This window comes from Papio anubis, chromosome 7 (genome assembly GCF_008728515.1).
Source record: "Papio anubis isolate 15944 chromosome 7, Panubis1.0, whole genome shotgun sequence".
Classification (NCBI taxonomy): domain Eukaryota; kingdom Metazoa; phylum Chordata; class Mammalia; order Primates; family Cercopithecidae; genus Papio; species Papio anubis.
Window position 1 is genome coordinate 70,058,927 of NC_044982.1, and position 24,685 is coordinate 70,083,611.

General features: G+C 39.0%; 1 non-coding gene across 4 annotated transcripts in view; it reads left to right on the forward strand.

Annotated features, from left to right (window-relative positions):
* LOC101000842 overlaps positions 1-8,321 on the forward strand; it is a 33,240-nt gene extending 24,919 nt beyond the window's left edge. For 2 of the 4 annotated variants that reach the window (XR_004184943.1, XR_004184945.1), the window contains exons 2-4: positions 5,561-6,005; positions 6,203-6,358; positions 8,084-8,321. This is a non-coding gene — a transcript (uncharacterized LOC101000842). Of the gene's footprint in view, positions 1-4,022; positions 6,006-6,202; positions 6,359-8,083 lie in introns of those variants that run through there. The other 2 variants (XR_004184944.1, XR_004184942.1) reach the window with 2 other exon arrangements.
* Positions 8,322-24,685: the final 16,364 nt, after the last annotated feature.

Here is a 24,685-nt window from a genome sequence, read left to right on the forward strand (position 1 = left end):
GTGGAGGGAGCTCCCAGGCCAGCTCTGGTGAAGACTGCGGGGGTGCTGAGCTGTCTGAGCACTGAGTGCCAACTCTGATTGGAGAGTATTTATCCTTGTTGAATTTTACTTCAGGCTTTATTATATAACCAACACATACGTGTTATAGAAAACTAGTGAATATAGATAAGCAAACAAAGAGAACTTAACAGTCACCCCTAACTCTTCCCTGTCCAGAGGTTTGGAATGCTCGTGAGATGCTAGTTTGTGTTGCACTGTATCCCCACGTGAGTTGTGAGCTCTGTGAGGGAACAGAGTTCATCCTGCTCTGTCAGGATCCCCAAAGAGGCCTATTATGGTGGTCTGCATGGAGGTGTTACTCAACACACGCATTTTAACCAAGGCATCTAGGTTGGCGCTAAAAGTCTTTGTCACCAAATCTTGAGCTCCATCCTTCACAGGGTCTCGAATTGCTTCTCTTTCACTTCCACTTCCCACACTTGGTCATAAAAGTAAGGGAGTTGGGGTTCCAGCGCTACATTAAAAGTGTCTACCTTTAGAACTCAGGATCATCTGAGGGACTGAGTGGAGAGGGATCAAGTGGGATAAGCCTGGCCCAGTCATCAAACTTTACTTGTTGGAGTGGAGCAGTTACCCTAAGTACCTCAGGTTGTTTGCCTTTGCCCCAGGTGCAGATTTCCATGGACTCAGTTCTGGATCCTGGGACAAAGAGGGGATGGTACATAAAAATCAGAAGACACATCTTCACCCAAGCCTCTGAGGCTTTGGCGAGGCGGGCAATATTGCTTTGGAAATAACTCGATGGAGAGAATAAATAGAAAGAGGCATTCTTCTCCACTGCACCATAAATCGCTGAGCAGCATTGGCCCATCTGTGCTCTGGGGTATTGGTGGCAGCGCCAGTAGAACATGCAGTGGTGGTGGCCAGCAGAGGAGCAAGTGGCCTGGTGCTATACAGGAGGCAGTGGTTTCCAGAGAGGCACAGACATGGTAGAGTCCTGAAGTGCAGTGGGATCTAGAAGTATTCCAGTTTACAGTAGATGTGGTTGTACCTGTAGGACACAGTGGTAATCAACAGAGCAAAACAAAATCATAAGAGTGGCATCTTTCCCAAGAATTATAACCAAGTACTTGCAAGATACAACCCAAGACATGTGTGTTGCATGTGTGTGTCTCTGTGTGTGCGGAGAAGGGCAAAAACTCTAGAGAGGGCTCCATTGCAGACATCTGACCTGACTTCCTCTTTCCTAAAACCAGTCCTAAAAGGTGTTACTAAAGTAACAAAATGATTGTCCTTTCCAGTCATTTGACTAAACTATTTTTGAACTCACAGCCTTCCTCTGGTGTCCTATAATACTTGAATTGGATTAAGGAATCTCTGACTCTCTCCCTAGAATTTCTGGGTTAATAATAATATTGACCTTGTAGGGTTGTTAAGAGGATTAAACAGTGTAATACTTGTTAAGAGCTCAGCACAGTGCTAGGCACATAGTAAGCACTTTTCAGTATTAACTCTAATATGACTGCTGCCTCAGTTCACCTCCCAGACAGGTCTCATTTTCTGCTTAGTGTGCTCACTAAGCTTAAATTGTGACTCACCATTAATGTCCTTGGACATATTACTTAATTTCTGGGTAATCTGAATTAACCCTACAAATATGGAGCCCACTGTGTGCCAAGCATTGTGCCAAGTACTGCAGACCCATGTATAAACAGCTCGAACATGCCCCTGCCTACAAAGCGTGTAATGTCTAGGAGGCAGGGGAGGCAGTGAAATGAGCAATTTTAATACAGAGCTGCAGGGAAATCAGATGTGCATATGCCCACTCATCCAACTTGTGTTGGACCAATAGTTAATAGACTCATCCAAAAAGTCAGTAAAGTGGAGAGTCATTAAAAATGTTATCTACATGCCTTAAATGTTCTATTTCAATTTAAAGAGAGTAGAGGTTGTTAGGAGACGGGAGCAGGGGAATGTGGAGTGGTTACTCAAGAGTACAGGGCGTTTTTCTGGGGTGATGAACAAGTTTTGAAACTAGACAGAGTTGGTAGTGACACAGCATCATGACTGCACTAAATGCCATTGACTTGTATATTTTCAAATGGTTAATTGTATGTTATATAAATTTCACTTCAATAAAATATAAACGTATATTATTTTGCCAAATTTTTGATGCAAGGCTAAGGACTTTTCCTTAAATATATGTCCAGTAATTGAAGTCCCGGTCATCTTTCTGATATAAACCACATCCATAATATATACACGTTTTATTTCTATTTTAATTTCTTTAAATTGGAGCAAGAACTTAGATACTGACAAATCTATGTCAGAGTAGAATCTGTTTAGATGTTTAATAATTTCTTTCCATTTCCAATTTTATATCCATGAGAGTAACTTTTAGAAGCTTACATTTATGTCTTTGTACATTATAGCAACAACTTTCTGTACTTATATTTTATCAATTTACATAAGATTTCCTCAAATAACATAGCTATAACCATAGTAAAACTATTATAAAATAATTTAGACCAAACACATCTGACTCTTGGTAGGCATACAATGCAATTCAACTGGTGAGAGCAGTAGTAAGATGAGTGTATAGACAGCAGCTTATCAGCTTTGAGCGTTGGGGAGGGCAGGGCTGTAGTCAGTGTGCTTTACAAACGAAATTACATGTATCAAGTAAGCTGGTTAAATAGAGGCCACTTTAAGAGCATTTGTAATACAGTGGATGTCCAGAAGAAGGATGCTTAACCTGGACTGGGGGTTGAGAAATGTCTTTCCAAGGGAAGTGACATAAGTTGAGATCTAAAGGTGTGGAAGGACTTACCCAGAAGAAAAGTCAGAAGAACTGTTTAAAGCACTGGAAACAACCAGAGAGAGAAGAGAGGAGCATTGGAGGAACAGCAAGAAGTATTGCTGGAGTGTGGCGTGCAGAAGGGGATGTGTTGAAGATGAAACTTGGAGAGGATCATGTTAACCATGTTAAGAAGTTTAGACTTCATTTTAGGGACAGTGGAAAGCCATGGAAAATTTTTAAGTAGAGGACTGACAAAATCAGACTTGTGTTTTAGAAAGATCCCCTGGACTGCATTCCAGGGACCAGAATAGAGATGGTGGTAGGGCAGTGGAGGGGTGAAGGGTAGGGAAGTCCAGTGACGGGGCTACCAAGGGAGTGGTGAAATGAGCCTAGTACTATAGGGATAGAGAAGAGTACACATCAGCTCTGAGAGGCAGGTAAAGGGTAGACTGTACGGGGGTTTAGTGACCAAGTGTATTTGGGGGTGAAGGAAAGAAGGAAGACCAGCTTTGGTGATGGTGTCATTTGCTGAAATAGAGAACGTGGAACAAGAGTAGCTTTGGAAAGAAGATGAGGTAAACTTAGAATATATTGAATTTGAGGTCTAATGAAGCTGTGGGATGTCCATTAAGTAGCTAGACATGTAACTCTAAAACTGGATCTCAGCGGTTAAAGGGGCCAAAAAGTCATATAAGGTAAGGAATGGAAAGGATGCAATGAGTTTTATCAATGAGGAAGTCCCTGGTAACATTGGTGAAAGCAGCTTTAGAAAGCAGGTAGGTAATGGGTTGGGGAGCGTGTGGGCATGAGGAAATGACCATGGGTACTTAATCATTTAGAGAATTTGGGATTTGAAGGGGAGGACGGAGTAGGGGAATTTCCAGAATAGCTGAAAGAAGAGTAGGGGATGAAGAACATATTTAAGCATTACTAAGATGAGTCAGTAGAAAGGTAAAGGCTGCAAACGTAAGGGAGGAAATAATGAGGGGGTTAAACACAGAAACCCACACTTAGTATGGAACGCTGTTGTGAGGGGATAAGTGAGTAAGCCCATGTAAAGCATTATGCTCTGCCGGGCACAGTGGCCCACGTCTGTAATCCCAACACTTTGGGAGGCTGAGGCAGGCAGATAGCTTGCGCTCAGGAGTTCAAGACCAGCCCGGGCAACATGACAAAACCCTGTCTCTGCAAAAAACACTAAAATTAGCCGGGCATGGTGGTTCACGCCTGTAGTCACAGCTACTTGGGAGGCTGAGGCACGGGAATCCCTTGAGCCCAGGAGGTTGAGGCTGCAGTGAGTGCTGACTGTGCCATTGTTCGTTCCTTTCATTCTTTATGCACTGCCCACTCCCCATTTTGTTTCATCTGTGCCCTGATATAGTTACTTTGGCCTGTGCCTTTTTGGCTGCATACCTGTGGTTTTGGATAGTTACCCATGCAATTCTGGATGGACATCTAGGTTTAGAAACTAGTAGAGACTGGTCTAATGACTTGCCTGTCCCCTCTTCCCATATATGGCCTCAGCAAATCCCATTTCTCAAATGTGTACTCTCATTTTCACTGTCATGTTTAGCTGCTCAGCAGAGGTGATGGGCTACTAACCACACCTGAGTCATCTCATGTACTCTTTCAGACTTCAAAGTATCTTAGCTTTGCATTTTTTCAACTAAGCTAAGATGGGAGGTTTCTGTTCATTGTGGAAAGAGGCTCTTTTCTCCTCATAGACGTATTCCAATGTTTATCTTTAATTATTAACAAGAATTATTAAATGCTTAGTTCATTGCTTGCACATGGTATTCAAAAAACTGAATTTTCCTTTCCTTAGTTCTGTTTGACACATTTCATTTCCTCATTGCTCACCTCTTAGCCATTTTTCTGCCATACAGGCCCTCCTCCTCATGCCCTCTGTTTTTTTTTTATTTTTTTTTTATTTTTAGCATTTCGATATGTTTCTTTCCAATTATTTCTATGCTTTGGAAAATATAATTGAAAAATTGCTGCATGTTCTTTTTTCACTTGCTATTTTAACATAACTATTTTCCTGTTAAAATTATTAACTATAATTTTGATAACTGCTAGATATACCAGCTATACCAAGCTTCATCTGGCCATTTTCCTATAATCAAACATTTAGGTGCTCATGTGTTTACACATATATTTTTGTTCACATTGTTTATTATTTCCCTACCTGAGGCTTCTAGAAGTGGGATTACAATGGTAAGCATTTTAAGAGGTATACAAAAGCTAGTTTCATATTAAGAACTGATATCACATTAAGAAGTGATACTGCTGTTTTCTCACCAGCAGACTACTAACTTTTCAAGTCCCATTGATATTACAACAAAAAAGAATGGCTTTACGAATCTCATTCATTTTATAAGTAGCATCATCTTCATTTTAAAAATATAAGTCATCTAATTGTTTACAGTGTTATACACTGTTCAGAGAACTACATAGCTCTGATTCCTTCATTCCAAAAATGTACATTCCAAGGAAGATACACCGATGTGAAGATTCACCAAATGCAGACAAGAACTATTAAAAGTACCCCATGGATGGACCTCCAAATGAGTTTAGGGTAATTGCACTTAAAATATTAGGACCAAAGTACATTTATTTTATAGATGGAGGAGGGGAGGAGATGAGTGGGGACCAGCTGAGACATCCAGTCTTCACCTGGACATATGGAAAGAACAAATGTGTGATCTGCTCATTCCCTCCGAAGGTCTCTGTTGTTACATATTTCCTCCTCTCTTCCAGAGCATAATAACCAATGACTGCTCTCAGAAAGGTACTGTGACCACCACTTGCTTGGCTCGCCAACCTCCTCCCCCATTTCCCTCTTGATTCCTCTTTGCCATATCACCTTCTGTCTCCTAGCCTTGCCTCAGGTCCCTGACGAATCCTGCCCTTAATCTGTGGGGGTGGTAGGTGGCACTGGTTTGAAGAGCTTACTGGATCTCCCTCAGTGAGTCAGCCTGGAGTTGTGTTTGAAAACCACAGGCCCTGACTGTGGCTGTCAGACCTCCCAGACACCACCTGCTGCTGCCCGTCATCATCTTCAGGTGCTGGGCTCCCCTGTGGGCCTCCTCCTCCCGCCTCTGCTGCAGCGGTCCCATGGGTGCCCGCCCTCTCTGACACCACACGAGAAGCCATCTAGATTCCAGAAACAAAGTCATCTTTATTTGCCTCCTTCCCACTGAAGGTAAAAGCAACATTAATAACCACAACAAATACTTAGTGAGTGCTTACTATTATTCATTTAATTGTTGGCCCTTCCATCCCTGGCCATGATGAGAGATGTGCCATAACTTACTCCTAAAGAGACCTAAGGACACACGTGCACAAACATATTGGGTATATCATCACTGGCATCAAAACTGATTTTCCCTGTCTACCCAGAACAGGCCCAAGGGAGAGGGAAAAGTGGATACCCACCTGTGTCGCCGTTTGTGTGCCAAGTCCAGGAACAGTCCATACAGCCCTGCAGCATCCCACGACGCTGTCACAAAGAAGTTCACCCGAGGCCGAGGTGTTGTCATCAGAATGTTCGTTAAAGTAGGACCGCTGACCTTGTTCTTGGGCAGATACTCTTCCTGTGGAGTATCCAGCCTGTTTGCCTAGTTTCCTTGTTCTTCCGGGGTCTGATCTCTATCTGTTTTACTGTATTCCAGCTACCAAAGTGGTATAAGTAAAATTGAAAGAATTCTAAACAGCTTTTTCCCCCATGTTAGCTGCCTCACGTTAATGTGGTCTTATGGTCTGCAAATAAGTGTTTTGATGATTTGGCGACTGCAGTTATCCATACTAGCTCTCCTACCACTGACTACTGACAGCTAATTATTATCGAATACCCACCCACCCAGGGTGAGTTATAAGTTATACCAGGTGTTTTGCTTAACAATACTAATGCAATTAACTTTACTGTTTACTCTCTCATCTTAAAGTAATCAGCTGGTAAAATAAGATGGATTGGATAGGTACTTGAATTTTTTTTGTTTGTGAGGCTTTTCCCCTATTCATATTAAATTTAAACTGTTTTTCAAATTTATTTTGCTATTCATATTTCCTGTGCATGAATCATATAATCATGTCCTTTGCCCATTTATCCATTGGGAATATTATTAGTGTTCACATGTATGTTTGAATAACTTTTCATATACTTGGTGCTGATAATTCTATTTTTCATGTATGTTGATTTTTTTGGTTTTTATTGCTAGTTATTTCTATTACTTAGAAGTTAAAAACTTATGTAATTATATTTGACCATTTTATTTCATTTCTAATTTCTCCATTTGCTCCAACTGTAAGAAAATTATCACTTTAAATTGAGACTAAAAGCCCTATATATTCTTTTAGGTCTCTATTTCCCACCATCCCTGATATTTTACTCTGACATTCTCTAGGCCTTACAGCCCAGGCCCCATAATTATTCAACACATTATTTTCACAAAGGTTAGATGCTTGTGTTATGACTTCAACTGAGCAGTCACCTTAGAGTCTACTACCTACCCATTTATCCTGTCTTTACAACTATTTGTCATGTCTTCTGTTGTCCAAGGGGCTTACAACATTCACACCCAACTTCAATTATTCACCTACTCATTTACTTATTCACTCACTCACACTTTCATTTATTCATTCATTTACTGTATTTGGCACACAAACTCTAGGATGGCCACCAGGGATCCTTGCTTCCTGGTGTGTTCACTCTTGTGTGTAGGCAGGACCTGGGACTTGCTTCTAACCAACAGAATATGGCAAAAGTGGTGGGATGTTCTTCCTGTGATCATGTTACATAATATAAGACGCTGTCTTGCTAGTAGACTCACTCTAGACGCTCTCCTTTTTGGCTTGATGAAGTAAGCAGTCATGTTAAGGAAGCTCTCATGGTGAGGAACCTTGGGCAAACTCCAGCCAGCAGTCAGAAAGAAGTCTGGATCCTTGGTCTTAGAGCAGCATGGAAATGAATTCGCCAATAACCTGAGTGAGCTTAAAAAGGGGTTTCTTCCTCAGTCAAGTCTCCAGATGAGAACACTGTCCAGGTGTCACCTTGATTACAGTGTTGTGAGACTCTAAGCAGATGGCCCATCTAAGCCATGCCCTTACCTAGAAACTGGAAGATAATAAGCAGTTGTTGTTTTGAGCCACAAAGTATGCAGTAATTTGTTATGCAGAAATAGAAAACAAATACACAGTGCTGTGCTAATGATCATACGCATGATCTCTTAGTGCTTCAAGTAACGGTCTTAAGCCTGATACTAATATTATCTTCATTTACAGATGGAGAAACTGAGGCCCAGAAATTGATCTCCAGAATGCTTTGCTCTTAGCCACTATACTATTATGGCATATTTTATCTTTATGTATTGCATTATTTCATGGATTCAAGTTTATCAATGTCCTTTGACAAGTTTAAAAATCTGTCTGCTCACATGCACACGTATGTTCATTGCGGCACTATTCACAATAGCAAAGACTTGGAATCAACCCAAATGTCCATCAGTGACAGACTGGATTAAGAAAATGTGGCACATATACACCATGGAATACTATGCAGCCATAAAAAAGGATGAGTTTGTGTCCTTTGTAGGGACATGGATGCAGCTGGAAACCATCATTCTCAGCAAACTATCACAAGAACAGAAAACCAAACACCGCATGTTCTCACTCATAGGTGGGAATGGAACAATGAGATCACTTGGACTCGGGAAGGGGAACATCACACACTGGGGCCTATTATGGGGAGGGGGGAGGGAGGAGGGATTGCATTGGCAGTTATACCTGATGTAAATGACGAGTTGATGGGTGCTGACGAGTTGATGGGTGCTGACGAGTTGATGGGTGCAGCACACCAACATGGGACGAGTATACATATGTAACAAACCTGCACGTTATGCACATGTACCCTAGAACTTAAAGTATAATAATAATAAAAAAATAAAAATAAAAATCTGTCTGCTAAAGCCTATCAAATGCATTAAGGAAAAATCCCACTTGGCATATCTCCCAAACAAGGTAGATGTTTTTATAGGTTCAACTCTATAAAGACATTTCATGTAACTGTTTTGTGCTGTACTTATACCATACATCTTGTAGAAATAATATTAGATTCATGAATAGGAAATATTTTTTATTAAAAGTGATGGGCTGGCTGGGAGCGGTGGCTCACGCCTGCAATCCCAGCACTATGGGAGGCCGAGGGAGGCGGATCACGAAGTCAGGAGTTTGAGACCAGCCTGACCAACATGGTGAAACCCTGTCTCTACTAAAAATACAAAAGATTAGCTGGATGTGGTGGTGCAGACCTGTAATCCCAGCTACTCAGGAGGCTGAGGCAGGAGAATTGCTCAAACCTGGGAGACAGAGGTTGCAGTGAGCCGAGATGTTGCCACTGCTGCACTCCAGCGTGGATGACAGAGACAGGCTCTGTCTCAAAAAAAAAAAAAAAAAAAAAAAAAAAAAAAAAGCGACGGATTATGAACTATTTAGAAGAAAGAATAATCATGACAGACATGAGTCCTAAATGCTTTGAATTTATCTGGAATTAGAACATTCAGAAAAACATTAGTTAAAATGTGCTGCCGCTTGGATTCTGTCTTTAACTTTGCTGTAAGACTAAAACATTTAATCTGTGTCTTACTGTTAACATTTCTGATCAGGTATAGGGAAAAACATAATATAGAGAGATTTAGAAACACTTTTTTTTTTTTAACTGCTAAAGTCCTATTTGGTTCATTGTTCTGAGGAGTTAAGGTGGAATTGTGATCCCGGTACCATGTCTTCTAATAAAAGTCATTTTTGCTCTGCATTTATCAGATGTTAATTATTCATACTGCATGACTGAGGATTTTGGAGGCAGAGAGAGATTCATCTGCAATATTTGGAACACCAGTGGAGGTCTACATCAACACAGAATTTATACAGCAGCTGGTGCTAGTCAGAGCTAATGATAGAATTTCAGTTTAATAAAAAGACCCCCAACTGAGCATACCATCTTGAAAAAAGTATACTTATCAAACAGCTTTCAATCAGTTCAAGAGAGACACCTTAATTGGGAAGAGGAAGAATTGCAGAGTAGTTTGTAATCATGCCAATTCCAGATCAATAACTGCATGTCTGTTCTTTGGTAGGCATAGCTTTTGCTTTATATTAAGTAATCACTTATATATTCTCTCTATTTGGATAAGGAAACCTTTCCTTTATTTGACAATGTATAATGATATACTCTTTTAATTCACCTCTGTGTCTTTGTAATAAACATGTGAAAAATTTAGATATGTGATGGTAAAGGTCAATATAATTATTTGTTTTTAAAATAAATTTTGTATCTAACAGGAAAACGGTGCTTATGAAATTTTTATATTTTCAAAAATTATTTTGTTGAAATAAAATGTTATGAGTAAAGTTAAATGATGGTGGTTTAACTATAAGAAGAGTATACTGAACACTGATAATCTGATTTGTATGAAATTACTTCGGGGAAGGCTGTGTAATCTAATAAGAAACAAAAAGAAGAGTTTACTTTTTGCAGGAAGGATTTGGAACACTAAAGAAGAATATGATTCAGTCATTAAGTCTTAGTTTTCTTTTGTTAAAAGGAGATAGTCATTCAAACTGGTGGCTTTCAACCTGTTTATAGGCTACTAGTCTCAGTGGTGCCTTACAGGGCAGTATGGGGCAGGCAGGGCAGGTGCAGAGGGCAGTGAGGGGAGGTATGGCCCAATAGGGAGGTCGAGGCAAAGCCTGCAGGTGAGGGCTCTGCAGTTCCCTTTCTCATGTCAACCGGGGCATATCTTTTCTTTCTGCCTGCCTGCCTTTTTCCCCCTTCCTTCCTTCCCTCCCTCCAAACTGTATCTATTTACATAGACATACATTTTTGAATGGAAATATTGGGCTTCTATATAAAATTTCTTTTTGCAAAATAGGGTTTCTCTGCTAAAATACAGTTTGAAAAATCACTGGACTAGACAATTCTAAGTTTTTTTTCCTTCTATGTTTCAATTACTGTTAGGATTTCAAGATCCAGGAAAAACATAGCAAGGGAGATTGAAAATCTTTTAGGACACACAACAAACACCTATCTTCCATAAATGGTAGTTCAGCTAAGGGGCAAAGCTATGGGTGAAATGGCATCTTACAATGCTTTTAGATATACGGGACTGTCTTAGTCCATTTGTGTTGCTTTAAAGGATAACTAAGGCTGGGTAATGTATGAAGAAAAGAGGTTTATTTGATTCATGGTTCTGCAGGCTGTACAAGATGCATGACACCAGCATCTGTATCTGGTGAGCATGGCAGAAGAAGAAAAGGAGCCAGCACATACAGACCACATGTCAAGAGACAAGAAACAAGAGAGACGGGAAGGTGCCAGGCTCTTTTTAACAACTAGCTCTCAGGACAACTCCCATGGGATCTAAGAGTGGGAACTCGCTGTTTACTGTGAGGATGGCACCAAGCCATTCATGAGGGATTCAACTCCATGATCCAAACACCTCACACCAGGCCCCACCTCCAACACTGGAAATCAACTTTCAAAATGAGATTTGGTGGGACTAAACAAATCTTAATAGAAACTATGATTAATAGGTTAAGTTTTGTGTTTTTTTTTTTTTTTTTTTTTTTGAGTAATTATGTAGAGCAGGGCCATGTTCACTTAGGCACTTAATCTACTCAGTGATGTTTGGGCAAAGGAAGACTATGACCCAATTTTAAAAATAAAAGCCTTTTGCATTTAGAGAATCATATGCTGTTAGAGCTGGTAGGATATTTGAAATCATTTTTCTCATTTTGTTTATTTATTTATTCATTAAATTGATAAATTTTTATTGAGTTTGAATATGTGCCAGCCATCATGTTAGGTGTTAGGGATACAGTATATTGTCCCTATCTGTATAGAGATTACGCTTTAGTGGAGGAGATAGGCAATTAAACAATCATACACACAAGCATATAATTACAAATTTGTATAAGTTCTATTAAAAAAAAGAAAAGGGTACCCTGAGATCCTGTGTTGGAGTATACATGAGAACGCTGGGCTGTAGAGAGCAAAAGTGACTTGCCTCAAGTCACTGAGTGTGTGCTGTAGGGCTGGCACTAGACTTGGTCACATGTTCTCTCTGTCTCATTAGCTTAGCTGTGAAGTTTAGGTCCATAGTAAGGGTTAGATAGAAATCAGAAAGCCATGAACTCCCCTCTGGCTTGTGCACTACTTTGGAACCTTGGGCAGCCTGTAAGACACCTTGGGAGATGCCCAATGATCTGCACTAAGAATGGAAACTTCGAACTTTTGAAAATGGTTTTCTTCATTGGTTAAGGTCCCCATGCTTACGATGTGGTTGACTAGAGGCTGAAAATTGTCTGCAGGGATAGCAATGCCCATGATTAAAGAAGAGCAATTCCTTAGTAGCTACAGCAAGACTATTATTTATTTAAAACTTTCAGGCTGCAACCAGGTTCAACAGCTTTCTCAAATCTATGTTGCTGTGAAACAAGTGGTTTGTTCCTTTTACAAACTTTTGCCCAGATAAGTTTGTCAGACCTATCAATTGGAAGAAAACCTAAGTTAAACCATCATTATTAAAATTATTAGCTAAGAACCACTATGATGAAGCCATTCTCCTATTTGAAGACAGCCAACTGGCATAGCTTTCAGCCCATGTGGCTAATGGGGAGTGTGAGGTTATTTTCTCTGACAAGAATCTGAAGAGTAGAGACAGAGTGAGTCTGGTTGATTGCAGAGCCATAAACTTTGGAGATCCAAAAAATACACAGCCAAACTGGTATCCTTTCATGAGCATTGAGAAGCTTTGCCTGCCTACATGGATGCCATCTACCTCTGGGAGGCACCTGCCATCAGATAGTTAAGAACAATTTAAGTCCTTCCTAGTGTTTGCTGGGATAAGTGATTGACCTTCCTCAGTCTGAAGCATAAATCATAGTCAAGTGAGCACTGCATTAATGAATAGATGGGATTATAGCACACATGCTGGGGCTTCTTTTGTGCAAACTATCTTTTTTCTTTTTTCTTTTGGCAAACCTCCTCCCTCCCTGTCTCCTTTCCTGCTGCCCCACCCCTGCCACAATCCATGCTACAAAACTAGCATGTATCTTCAAGTATTTTAAAAATCTATGCTCATATAATCCCATCTAAGCATATATATGTACAAAAAAATCTATATACATTCCCACACATAGAATTTTGGGGCCATTTTTTTGGAAAGCAGGGTTATATCATACACCCTTTTCCCAGATTTTTCATTTTCACAAGGAAATACAGTTCTACTTCATTTATTGTATGGATGTATTATGATTTACTTTGTTTCTAGTTTTCTACTACATTGAATAATGCTCAGATTAACTCTCTTGCACATGTGTCCCTGTGTACTGGAACTTTCATTTTTATAAGATGAAATAAAGTGTAAATTCTGAGTCAAAGAGATGTGGATATTTAATTTTAATAAACATTGCCCATAGCGAGGGATAGTGGCACATGCCTGTAATCCCAGCTACTCCAGAGGCTGAGGAGGGAGGATCACTTGAGCCCAGGAGGTCAAGGCTGTAGTGAGCAATGATTGTACCACTGTACTCCAGCCCAGGCAATAGATTGAGACCCTAATGTCTAAACAAATTAACAATAATAACAAAATAAATGTTGCCCAATTGTTTTCCAAAAAGGATTGTAACAATTCTTATTTCCACCAGCAATGAGAACACCATTTTCCTCCAGCAGCCATACCAAAATGGGTATTATCAAACTTATATTTTTACCAGACTGATGAGTTTAAACCTCATTGTTACTTTATTTTCCATCTTCCTAATTACTAGCAAGTTTAGACACCTTTTCCCAAGTTTGTAGGCCACCTGGCTTTGCTCTATTGTGAGTTGTTTTCTTTTTATTTTGGGTTGTATGTTGGAAGAGCTCATATATTAATATTGTATTTTCCATCTGTGTTAAAATATATTTTTAATTTATCACTTGTCTGATTTTTATTACTATGTGAAACAGACATATTTTAACATATCTAAATCTGTGAGGGGTGTCCAATCTTTTGACTTCCCTGGGCCACATTGGAAGAAGAATTGTCATGGGCCACACAGAAAATACACTAATGCTAATGATAGCTGATGAGCTTAAAACACACACACACACACACACACACACAAAATCTCATAATGTTGTAGGAAAGTTTATGAATTTGTGTTGTGCCAAATTCAAAGCTGTCCTGAGCTGCATGTGGCCCACAGGGTGCAGGTGGGACAAGCCTGCTTCTTTTACTTTTTTTTTTTTTTTTTTAACAACTTCTAAGTTTACTGTTTTACTTATGGAGACTTGCCCATATATGTACATTCTCGAAAAACTTCTCTTATTTTTAGGTCTAAGTTTTTAATCCATCTGAAATTATTTTTGTATATGAGTTCAACTTTAGTTTTCTATACTATTTTTAAACAATCACCTTTCCTACTGAATTTAACTATAATTTTCATCATGTATTAAATCTTCATATATATTAGGATCTATTTCTGGGTTCTATGTCCTCTTCCACTGATTTGTTTATTCCTCTGCAACTACCTGATTTGTTTTTAGAGGCTTTATAATATAAAGCATGTCCTTCCTAATTATTCTTCTTTTTCTTTTATTTAAAATGATATTTTCAGGCCTTTGTTCATTTAAGTAAACGTTAGGGTCAATGAATGTGAGCAGAAGTTATGTGTGTTTCTCCTGGTCAGAAGCTTTAGCAGCAGTATGTGATTTGCTCCCCTCTCTTTTCTTATCTTAGTGATGACAGCAGTACTTGTTGGGATAAAACTTTCAGCTTGGGTTTTTGAGTGACAAAGATGAGCAGAGCCACCCTGATTACCTATGTTGGACACACAGAACGAACAAAAAATAAACTTTAGTTGTGTTAAGTCACAGAGATTCTGAGTGATTTGTTACTGCAGTATCACCTAGCTCATTCTGAGATGAGAATGTTGTGAGACTTATGTAAGATGACATACATAAAAACACATATCCAAAGTCACAAATCAACTTACATATCAATAAATACCGGCCAATATAATTAAAATTATGAGCAAATAACAACAATAATAAAGCTACCCTTGTGTCTGGAGACAGGACAGGACTTTCCCGCCGTGTGGTTTAATTTCAGGTGGTTAAGAAGATACATGTACCAAAAGAAGTATCTGCCCTGCCTGCTCAAAATTGCTCTATACTGTTGTTAAGAGTTTAATTCCTGCTAAATGCGAGCCACTTCACCTTGCTAAAATGAAAGTCCATGAATATAAGGAAGGAAACTTAAAACACATTTGAAGATAATGATTTATATTAGGAATTGCAAACTAGTAGCCTGTGGGCCAAATCTGGACCAAACATGTTTTATTTTGATGACAGTATTTTAAAAATCGGCGCGCACACACACACACACATTCACACTCACACACACACTTACTTCTGGCTTCTCTTGAAAAAACTCTAAGATCTTACAACCCTTTTTTTTTTTTTTTTTTTTTTTTTTTGAGATGGAATCTTGCTCTTCCACCAGGCTAGAGTGCAGTGGCATGATCTCAGGTCACTGCAACCTCCACCCCCCAGGTTCAAGCGATCCTCCTGCTTCAGCCTTCTGAGTAGCTGGGACTACAGGCACGAGTCACCACGCCTGGCTAATTTTTTGTATTTTTAGTATAGATGGGGTTTCACCATGTTGGCCAGTATGGTCTCGATCTCTCGACCTCGTGATCCACCCACCTTGGCCTCCCAAAGTGTTGGGATTATAGGTGTGAGCTACCACACCCGGCCCTACCCTTTACTGTCTTACACCCACGTAGTTCACCTCACCCGTTTGCATTTCCTATTGGTTCAGAGTTGCATAGGAATAGGTGACCCCTGGGGATTTATAGTAAATTAAAATTTGATTACAGTGCTCCCCCCTTATCTATGGGAAATAGGTTCTAAAACCTCCGGCGGATGCTTGAAACCACAGATAGCACTAAGCCCTACATATAATATGCTTTTTCCGTCTGATAACCCAGTTGACTAAGTGACTAACAGGCAGGTAGCTTATACAATGTGGATAGGGTGTAAAAGGGATGATTCATGTCCCAAGCAGGAAAATACAAGATTTCATCATACCACCCAGAATGGCTCACAACTTAAAACTTATAAATTATTTATTTCTGGAATTTTCCATTTAATATTTTTGGACCATGGTTGATTATGGATAACTGAAACTGCAAAAAGCTAAGCCCAGAATAAGGGAGGACTATTGCGTTTCTTCAGCAGTTGGGTATAGTGAGCTCTAGGTATAAAGAAGACAAAATGCTACAATGGAGGGAAAAGTAGGGTACTGATAACTAAGCCATTTGGTATTGTTTTGATAGAACCAGTCAGTGGAGGAAGAGACATTTCTCTTCCTGCAGAAAAGAATAAAAATAGGTCTTTGATACCTCAGCAGCAATTTTCATCGTCAAATCAATTACAGACCACACAGGCTAATTAATTCTCTTGGCCCCCTCATAGGGTGAGAATCCCAGAAATACCATTAGTCAGAAATGAACTTAGGAAAACAGTTGCAAAATATCTTGTTGCCTAGGAAGAATCTTAATACAACAAGCTACTGAATTGCTTTTTAAAGTTGCAAAATGACCCTCCCCCATTTTGTTCATTTAGGAAGAAGGATAACAAAAAAGGGATTGGACAGAAAGGTCTAGAATCTAGATTGTTCAATGTATAATTTCTATGCAATTGCTTGAGCATTATCTAAAACCTTTCACATTCATATCCCTTGAAATCCCTCTTATGTTAATCACATTCATCATTTGGCTCCATTTTCATTAAAAGAAAAAACATCTTCATGCCACTCCCACCTTAGGGTCTGCTAACTGACCCAGTTTTCAAAGGCAGAGTTTCCCAGTACAAATATGCCTCTTGTTTTATGTTCAACCAATGAAACAAAAACAGCCTTTACAGTTTGATGTAATCTTCCTGCAGATTTCCATGGTACCTATCACAATTTTATTAATATCCTAAATTAATGTAACGCATTGGAAACCGAAGGTGAGTGTCAGATAGTGTGCCAAGGTAATGATTGTGTCTTCTGAATTATCTGGCACTGACAGTGGGTTTGAGAGTGGGGCATCCTAGGATCTTCAATGAGATACGTCTTTCTGTTTCATATTTTAAAGGTCATGAGGAGTCGGCTGAGAAAGAAAGGGACATGAAGTATCTGGTTTTAAAGCACCCAAAACTCAGATTTATCTCATCAATAAAATATCACTTCAGCTCTGTTTCTTTGTTGGACTGGAAAGAGGCAGACATTTAAAAAGGCCTGGAGTAAACTTATAGACTGAAAAGAGACCTCAGATCAGAAATGAGAACTTTTCCAATGACATTTTTCAAACACAGACTTTTTTTTAAAATCCCCTTAGAAAATTGATTACTGGTAAATTATTAAAATAAGTTTCCTTTTTCAAACAAAATACAGATTGTTTTACAGATCTATCATATAACTTCAAATGGAATAAATAGAATAGATAAGTGAACATTTTATTTTCATTCCAGTTATAGTGGAGGCAATTTTTTTTTAAATTCTGGGTTAGCAGTTTCCTTTAAAAATACTCTGGAAACCCTTTATAAATGAAGGAATGTGTATAGTATGTAAATTCAAAGTGTGCTGTCCTCATTTACCCAGTGGAATTCAAAATAAGCCTCAACTTGTGAACATATTAAAGCAGATTGAAATGGATATTAGCAGGATTTGTAAGGAGAAGCACTCCAGTCAGTCAAACATGCTATGCACGAGAACTTTGATAATGTTGTTTTACTGATAATTACCTGCCGGCTGTCACCTCAAAGTGGGATTTCATGCAGGTTCCAGTATTTAAATATTACGTTCACAGCCAAGCCTGCAAAGACACTTACACCAATCTGGCCATGTCCATTTTATTTCACAATTATCTCTGTCTTTCTTCATGAAAAGCAATGCACTTAACTCCCTTTTAATTGTGTTTGAACTGTGTAGGCAAGAGATCTTCAATATCATGCTCTCTCTTCCCTGGTCCAGAGCAGGTTCTGCACTCTCTCCCTCTCAGATGTCAGCAGACATCAGAATTACTGGAAAGCAGCGCTTTCTAACTTGCATGAATATTCATCTGACCTCAGAAACTAGTCGCTGGGCAAAGTAAACACCCGACACTTACATTAACTAAAGGTGGTTTACGGAAGGACCAACTTATGTAGTCCTCCTGGGCTGCTAATGCCTGCTGGTCTTCCAGCCCTACAGAGAACTTCCTTTTCTCTGCCATCATCACCGTGCACCGCCCCAACAACACTTTTTTTTTTTTCTCATACTGAACTCCTAATTAAATTTAACAGTTTCAAGAGTTTAAACTGTATACCTTTTTAATTGTGTCCTACTTTGTATTGGCTGATGCACAAGTCTGAAAATGGATATTACAGCTTTTTATGATATAATATCATCCTAATTGGTGCTTCATAGGCCGTGACTGAATTCTTTTCAATTAAGCTCTAACATACAGTAACTGTTTCTCTCTGCAAATGCTGGAAAGCCATTCACAAGAGAGGACTGGTACTGCACAATTCCAAAGCACCTTAATGTGTCAAAAATGTTTTGTGAAAAAAGCTACACTGTAAATGCAATCACCTACATTGGTGTTCCCATTGTTAACTGGGAGTGAAAGTATTGCTAATTGTCCTGCGTTTTAGCTGGGTTTTTAAAGCATTATGTAGTAAGTACACCGGAGGGTCAATTTGTGAAGTGAAATACTTAGCATGCAAAGCGTAATACAAGATGCTGTGTAATACTTGACCTCTCAGCATAATAAATGTAGCAGTGAAACGCTGTGCATTCAGTATTCACTGAATAGAGCCTTCGCAGTGGAACAAAACCAGAAAATGTTCTCTTCATTCCTTTTTTTTTTCACTAAGCGAAAATTATTCTTTATAATGGCCATTGCAGCAATTAGCTGGCATTTGGTAGAATAAATGTGCAGAAATAGCAATTTCTTATTTTAAATGAGATTTTGTATGGAGCCTGCAAATTACTTGAGGTATATGAATAATTGTGCCTTAGCTTTATGCTACAGAATAGGGTGTGGGTGGGTATAAAGATTTCCTATTTGCAGTTAAATGTTTAGACATTTTATTATTTTAATTTCACTCACAGTCTGCCTGGATTGACCTGCTTTCCCATTGATCATTTCATGTGTGCCTGGAAGCAAGTGTGCAGATGGCGGGAGACTCCCAATTAGTGCACCATGTTTTTCATGAATGTGACATGTAAGTGCAATCAGGTCTCCTTTGGAGGCAACAGCAGTGTTTAGAGTTTGGGATCCTAAATCAATACAATTTAATAATCTGCATGGAGTGAATACTTATCAATATTCTCTGTGGTCAATTGGAAACTTCATTAAATTTTTATCAAAAGTTTTTCGCCTTATTGAAATGCAGTCTTCCAGGCATTCATGATCCATCTAATTAGCCTTAAGTAGGGTATTTTTTTCTCTCTCAAAGTGATTCAGTTAATTATGTCCATATATTCATAATTACAAGGTAGATGAGTTGGGTAAAACTGAAATTATGCAATCTGCAGAGAGATTCTATGAGGCTTAGAATGTGGAATAAAAAAAAGGGGTGAGTAAAAAATTTAGAGCAAAGAAATACTTTTTAAAAAATCCCCCTCAGCCCACCCTACTCTAATAGCCTTCTTACAAGGTTTTGTGTATTTAATTTTTCATTTATCATTTATAATCCAACAACTTCTGAAAATTGATTTTAGATAAGTACATAGTAAATAATAATTTAAAAGGCAAACCTACAAATACCAGGAACATTTGACTACCGCCTTGAAAGTTATTTTTAATTTAAAAGAATTTAAAGATGAACTATTTAAACAGTTTTTTAAAAGTCCCTTTTGCCCACTGGCTACCACTAGTCCCTAGTTCTACCAGTCCGCAGTTCTCCTACAAGATGTAATCACTTCAGTCAGTTTCTTGTGTTTTTTGTTTCTACATTTTCAAATTCTTTCTTCTTATTCCAGTCCCTCACACATTCTACTTACATATTCTAATTTCACATATTCTGCACCATATCTTAAATTTCAAGAATTTAAAAAAATTCCCTAGGCAACTTTTCTAGCCCAAGAATTATTTTTATCTCTAAACTTACATTTTTAGTTTTTTTTTCACAAAATTAATTTGTCTATCTTAATTTTCATTTTACTTAAAAGCTAAGCATATACAACTTTTTACTCAAACTACTTTTCTTTCTACAAGTGAGTGATGCCAGAAATTCCTCTGCCAAATGCTATAATGAAGTCACCGATTATCAAATGATGAAACTCATCTGTTAAATCCAACCTGTGTTTCTACAAAATTGGAAATAACCCCAATTAGTCACTGTTAATTTAATCTGGGTAAAGTGAGGTTCTCACATAGTAAGCAGATACCAATCCTTCATTGCTCAATAAGCAAGGCTTATCAACTGGACTTCACATCAGGCCTCAGGGAGGGTGCTGGGCCATTATATTACTGTCTTTGCCTAATGATCATGCTCAAAATCTTCAGAAAATTGCATAGCCACTGGCCAGAAAGAATTGTATATGATTTATGTCCCACTTTAATGCCTCAAGATTTTTTTCCAATGGGGCAAACACCAAGTCACAATCAATCATATTTTTAACATTTGAAGTGATTTATAGTAGACTCAGGTAGTTGACTACAAGAATAAATTTAATTTTAAACATTATATATGTGAAATTAGAGAACATGAGATATAACATTTTTCTTTCTAATTATTCCTTTCTGAAATGTTCCTCATGAAACTTTCCAAAGGAGAAGAATGTAGAGGACTAAGAGCAAAATTTCCTCCACATATTTGTGAGGTATAGGTAAGTGCAATATAGATAACTGTATGGGTAAAGATATTGGTACGTTAAAACACAGAAAGAAATGTTAACTGTGTTTTCATATTGCTGCTGCTAAGAAAAAATGCCTTGGATAATTCTTTTTTTTTTTTTTTTTTCTTTTTCTTTGAGACAGGGTCTCACCCTGTGGCCCAGGCTGGAGTACAGTGGCATGATCATGGCTCACTGCAGCCTTGACATTCTGGTCTCAAGAGATCCTCCCACTTCAGCCTCATGGCGTGCACACACCTTTAGAGTGGCTGGGACTAGAGGCATGTGCACGCCCGGTAATATTTGTATTTTTTGTAGAGACAGGGTTTCACCATCTTGGCCAGGCTGGTATCAAACTCCTGGGCTCAAGAGATGTATCCACCTTGGCCTCCCAAAGCCCTGGGATTACAAGTGTGAGCCATATAACTCTTTTCAAGATACTTCAGGTCATTTTGGTCACCTAATAGCTCTTTAACATATCCTGAGAGATAAGCAGGTGATTTTAAGGATAGTTCATTTTAAAAAGGGATGGTACAAGTAGTGAAAATTGGTTGTACATTAAGCTATTATTCTCAGTATCATTGAAAGTTTTACATTGTTGCTATAAAATTGGATGACAGTATTCTCACCTGGAACATTTACTTGGGTATAACCTTTCTTTTTCAAAAGTTGAGCAGAATACCTATATAGGGGGTGCTTCCTGCTTTGAGTGTCTACTTCAAAAAAGAACCTTACTTTTTCTGTACCAAGGAAACTCTAGGAAAGGGCTTTATTGCAGTTTACCCAAATTGAATGACTCACCATTTTCCCTGTTGCTTCTTGCTCTCCTCATCCTGCCTTCCCTTAGGAGGGATCTCCACTCCGGGAGTCTTCTCTTCATTCCCACCCATGGTTGTCCAGTTTCTTCTCTCTTTCAACACCTAGGTCAAATGTTCTCTCCCCCATTAAGCTCTCTCTACTGTCCTAGTTGGAAGGAATTCCTCTCCTAAACCAGAAGAGCAATTTACCTTTCTTCCTCTTGTATTTATGTACACTTGATAACTCCCCTGCTTGACTACTGGCTTCCTGGGAGTAGGATTCAAGTCTGCACAAATTCCAGTGCCTTATACTTTGTGAGTGTATACAAAATACTTCTTGAATGAATAAATTGGTAAAATTTAATGTGATCCATTATCACATATGGTGAAAAGCTCCAAACAACCAAGGAAATACAAACATGCCAGGAATGACTTTATCCAGTCTCTAGAATACAGCATTGAGCTTTTTTAATATTCTCATAAGTTTTCAGATAGCAGGCAATTTCCGGTGCTTTGGATTTATCTGGACCAAAGACAAACTCGGCTGGAATCTTTTGATACAGAGCTGCTGTGCAAGCAATTCAAAACATAGATTAACAATTATTTTCAACCAGCCCTCAATCATGAATGTCACAGAGATGGACCTCTGTGACCTTGAACAAGCTATATATCTTGCTAAGCCTTAGTTTCCCCAGCTATAAACTGGAGACAATAATACTTGTTTCACTTGGTTAAATTAGATTAAATGAGATAAAAGTGCCTAATGGATAGAAAAATCGTAAAATTATGGCAAGGCTGTCAAAAATAAGTTCCAGGGAATCACCCACTTTTGTGAACACATATCTCATTGTATTATAATAATCTGAAAACAGTCTGTCTCTATCACTAGACTATGTACCATGTGAGGGCAAGGCCAAGCTCTTATTTATTTCTGTATCCCCAGTGCCTGAGTCCTGGCACATAGTAAGTGCTCAGTGAAATCTAGTTAAGTGAATGAAGAGTTGAGGTTGTGCCTCTGCCACAATTTAGATACCTGTTTATTCTCAATACAAGCAAGAGGTAGCAGTTGAGATGTAATTATCAGAAAATAAATCACACCCACAAAGGTATACATCAAAGTGAGAGCTCATTCACATACAATCAAGAAATACAATTTATTCTGTTTTAATCCTGGATTATTGAGAGATGGTACCATTGGAGGAAATCAATCTTCTCTTGTATAGCGTATGCATCCTGTGATTAAAGTATTTTTTAAATGTTTACCAAACAACCACAGGCTACTACAAAGGGCTGTGAATCTCTGAAATTAACATCCTGAATTTCTGCATGGTGTCTAGATAGGGATTTTGCCACTTCATTGTCTTAAGGGGAAAATCACATTTCTCTTACTTTTGGCTTTCTGGTCACTTTTCGGAGGTGAGATTTCTGGAAAGAGATCAGAACAAGTTTTTGGTGCATATTTCAGAAGGGAGGCTGTGGAGGTGTGCAGATGAGGCTTATCAAATGGTCTTCCCATTGGACTAGTGTTCTAGGCTCTGAAGACATTTCTAGAGGAGGCTTATCAAATGGTCTTCCCACTGGACTAGAGTTCTAGGCTCTGAAGACCTTTCTAGACTTGGCTTTTCCTTCCCTCAAAATTTTAAACATTTTAAGCAGCAATTTCTATATATTAAATAACCACAAAATAAATCTGAACATTTTTCAATTCATTCCTGATGATTATGCTTTATAGAATCTGGTTTTTCATGCTGGTTAGAGTCTGAAAGTTTCAATTGTGCTTCTGTTACGCTCCTTTCCTTGAGAAATGGTCAGGTTCTAAAGTACCCCTCTTCCTATGGCAAAACAAAATTGGTGTACAATATGGGGTGACATTGTGGCAGTCTCTCCCCATGGTTTGTTGAAGGCAGACAAACCCTAACAAACCCTAGCTTCTTTCATGAATGTTTATTTGCATTCTGGTCATCTGGCAGAAAATATCATTTATTAAAAAAAAATAGTAAAAGTTACCTAACAGTTTTTGAGGGTTGTGTGGCAGGACTTTACAAAAAATGTCTCACATGGTACTCACAACAGTCACAGGAGGGAGAGATTATTCTTCCTCACACGTGACTGGTGAGTAAACTGAGCCCAGAGGTTGGATGGCTTTCCCAAGTTCTATGGCGACTCTGGGAGACAGCAGTGCAGGCCCCAGGTCTGTGCAAACCCAGAGTCTGAGCTCTTAGTCCTTACTCTTCCTTCTCTCTGGTTTCAAAATTTTTTCACCAACTCCAGTGGCTTATGGGCAATGACACATGAGGAAACCAGGAAAACAACACCATTTTCAACGAAAAACAATTGTCACAAAATCTCATGTTTACTTAATTCTGTGAAGGGTGAGTTGTGTGGGAGGGGCAGTTAGGAAACAAAAGGAGACGAACCAGCTGCGGGGGGTGGTTCCATAGCCCACAAAGAATGAAGGCACAGACATTTCTCTCCATGCCTGAGGGACAGCACAGTCACCCAGATGAGCAAGAAATGGGTTTACACCAGAAAGGAGGGCCCAGGCGTGTAGGAGGGGACTCCCTAGACCCCCTAGCCCAGCTATGGCTCTGAACCACCTGAGGCCCAGGATACTCCAAACCCTGGTGTGGCCAAGGTAGATCCATGCTGACCCACGGAGCCCAGAACTCAGCTCCTGGAGAGGACTTCTAGGTATTAGGAGATAATACTTAATACTTAGAGCAGGTAGGGGGAGGAAGCGAAAACAGTGACGACCTTTACCCCAAAACACATTTTCCAATATGTGGGAGGGAGTGAAATTGAACAATTCTCTCAAAGAAATAGGTCAGACCCCAGCTGGTAAACCCTGACACAATATTCTCTTCAAGTTTTATTTATTTAGCATTTATACTAGCAGTTCTCAAAATTGAGGGAGCAAAATAACCTGGGGAAGTTGTTAAAAGGCATTTACCCAGTTCCTATCCCCTAAAATTCTGATTCTGTGGGTTTGAGGTGGGTTCCTGGACTCTGTTTTGGACAACACGCAAGGAGATTCTCATGTCCCTTATCAGAGAGGTAAATGCTGAGAAAACAACCCTGGAGCTGGTGAGTCCTTGGAGAGCTGACATTCTGTGGGACTAAGGTGAGGCCTATTTATTTATTTATTTATTTATTTATTTAGAGATGAGGTTTCACTC